Source organism: Puma concolor, chromosome A1 (assembly GCF_028749965.1).
Source record: "Puma concolor isolate L17-30 chromosome A1, mPumCon1.1.hap2, whole genome shotgun sequence".
In the NCBI taxonomy this organism is placed as follows: Eukaryota; Metazoa; Chordata; class Mammalia; order Carnivora; family Felidae; genus Puma; species Puma concolor.
Window position 1 is genome coordinate 27,303,649 of NC_141667.1, and position 3,362 is coordinate 27,307,010.

The window sequence follows — 3,362 nt, forward strand, 5'->3', positions numbered from 1 at the left end:
GTTTCAACACTTGTCCTTTGCATACGTATATGCTTACCTGGAACAAATTGTGTGATTCAGTATTTATCTTTAATGTTTTCTAATATGATATCAGTTGGGAGTGTCCACTGTTCATAAACCGGGCGATGGGCTAGGTTCCTGCTTCTCGGGCAGAGGATGGCATCTTTTGGAATGTCACTTCTTTTTGGATGGAAACAATTAAAACCAACCCTGGCTCTAATATAAGTAGATTTGCACAAAATTTTAAGATGAAGATGAGTCTTTAAAGGAAGACGTGGCCGGCAGGCTGCTCAGGGCCATAGCATCCCTGGTTATGCAAATCCCCTATCCTCTCATAAAGGATAATTTTTTAATTTGCTACCAGTGAATGGTGATTGGGAGAGACCCACAAAATAAGGAATTCCTTACGTGGGTATACAGTATATTGATTCCTCTTAACACAGTCATCTTAAAAAGGCAACAGCCTGTTCGTTCTCTAATAACCCCAACAGCTTGTGTAATAGAGTCACTTTGAAACAAAACCACTTTGCATGGATCATATCCTCACTTTAATAAAGGAGATAAGACCTTTAATCATAGGGATTTTTTTTGGAAATTTTATAATTAAGTCTTCTGTATAAATGTCTTAAGACTTAGCCTTTGACAGGCTTTTAATGAACTTGTGTATGTGTCTTGAGAAAAACTAATTATATATTTGAACCAGAACTCTGCATTCCTAAGTCATGACACCAAAATTTGATTCACTGGATTTTTACTTCGTTACAATTTATTGTATCTTAATTTGATTTTTCTTCAGTTTGAAAAAATCCATATTATGGAATCATTTTAAATGGTTTCCTTAATACATTATCCAAAAACCAACTATAGTTTAGCTGGATTTTTTTCAGTACTTATTTTACAATCAAGCAACAAATGGGTTATGTATTACTAATCTTGAAATGTTTAAAGAAGCTTTATAAACTTTTCAGAACTTAAGATATACAAGTATGTATTAATAAAGACATAGGTTGGCAGGACCAGGAATTGGAGAATCCTCTTTTTAATGTTTACTTATTTATGAGAAAGTGCAAGCAGGGGAGGGGCAGAGAGAGAGGGCAACACAGAATTTGAAGCAAGCTCCAGGCTCAGAACTGTCAGCACAGAGCCCGATGCAGGGCTCAAACTCAGACCATGAGATCACAATCTGAGCTGAATTTGGACACAACCAACTGAGCCACCCAGGCGCTCCAAAGGATCCTCTTTGTAACTGACAGCTTATTCCTAGGTTCCGGGTGGAAACAATAGGGCACAATCCTCTAAAAGCTTGTAGAACTGGGCTTATCCCATCAAAGCTGTGAAAGTCTGTAGTTCCTTTTGTTCTTTCCTGGAGTGCAGAGACTGTTCTATTCACTGTTACCCATCTGTTCTGGTCTGGTATTTGAAGAATTGAAATAGCTGAGTTGTGCTAAGCTTTTATCAAGCATCTAGTCTATTTAGAGTTAGATGGTCTTGGTAATCAAATATGCAGGAACAATTTTAGAACAGTGACAGCACAGTTGCAACTACCATGTAACTAACTCTGTAAAGACCAATTTTGTGAAGTAAACTAGGTACCCCAAACAAAATAGGTACCAAAATGTGTTAAAATTGGGGCACCTATACTCCTTAAGTCAGGAGTCCTGAGGAGGCAGGTTAGGGAGGCAGAGGCAAGTGGAAAGGGCCAAGGAACTAGAGTGGCGGACTGAGTTCACATACACCGATGACTCGTGTGCCCGATGAGTCCCTTTGCCTCACTTCCCCCTTGTTACAGAAAGGGACCCCCGCATCTCACTTCAGGCCTTGCACCATGACAGATAGACCAGCACTTGTCAAGACTGCTGGCCTGTAAGTCTCCGGGACGTGGCATAAAATAAAGACTCATTCTGTAGCCCTGTGCTGGGTTCTGAGATACTGCACCTCACAAGCCCCCCACTGGTGCTGGGAAGTACACTTAGAGGAGAAAGCTCCCACTTCCCATTCTGAACAGTCTTACTCAATTCTACCTTAAAAAAGAAAAAAAAAAAAGGCAAACAAATAAAAGGCTTGTAAGGAAACCAGCCTCTTGTCCCTTTGACCCTTGACTGTTGCCATGCCCCCAAGTAGCCACTCTTAGCTCCTGTTCCTGTCTGTAAGGACTGCTGCTCTCTCATTGTTCATCACTTTTAGAACCCTTCTATTGATTTCCTATTTCAAAAGATGGGGATTTTAGTTCATATTCCTTCATTTTCTCCCTCCACCCTTCTCATACCTCAACTTTTGTGAAATCCATTATTAGGTGTTACTATGTTCATAAATGCTATTTATTGCTCTAATAGACCAAATAGTCTTCTATGATTACATTTTTCTTCTTGTACAATTATTTTGATTGTTTTATTGGAGTTTTATCTCTTTTAAAATATTTTCTTTGAGTATCCAACCAGCTCTGTTTTGTTCTTTCACTACTGTTTTCCCAAAAGCCAAAAATTTTTTCAGCTTTATTGAGATATTATTGACTTTTAATATATGTAACTTTGAGGAGTACAATGTCGTGATTTGATACACATATATAGTGCAAAATGATTATCACAGTAAGGTTAGTTTACACCTTCATCCATCCCCTCACATAATTACCATCTAAAAGCCAAATGTGACAGACAATTCACAGGTTCCATTTATCTTCTGAGACAAATCCCTTCTAGAATCCTGTCTCCTGCTCCAATCTGGGCTCATGGCAGCCCTTCCTGTGTCAGCTCCCACCTCTCCACCATGTTTGGTCTTCTTTCCTGGATTCCATGTCTTCTTTTATCTGGGTTAACAACTGTTAACCTGTTAGTGAACAGGATTTTCCAGTTGCTTTTCAAAGAAGAATGCATAGGATTCTTGATCGAAAATAATCTTATTTTTCTCTCAGAACTGGGAAGACCTTGATCCCATTTTCTTCTGCCTTCTAGTGTTTCTATGAGGAATCCATTCCTAGTCCCATTTCTTTGTATGTCACCTGTCATTTTCTCTGAAATGTTTTAGTCTTTATTTTTAGCCTTATTCTGAAATTTCATGGTAGTGAGTGGCCTTTTCATTCTGGAGATTTGTATCCTTCAGTTCTGGGAAATGCTTTTTTGTGTTTTCTTTGATGGTTTTCTCCCCTATTTTCTGTTCTTAATGGACCATCTATTATTTTATTATTTAGTTGTTGCGTTTTTTTTTTCCCAAGAGTTCTTTCTTGTTCTTATGTTATTCCTTATATTACGGCATCCTATTCTTGTTCCTTGGATTCAGTTTCTTATCATAGGGTATTTGTTTAGCACACTGTATTATCTCTACTTTCTTCTAAGTTTATATGTTTATATTTTGGTCTCTGTCATATT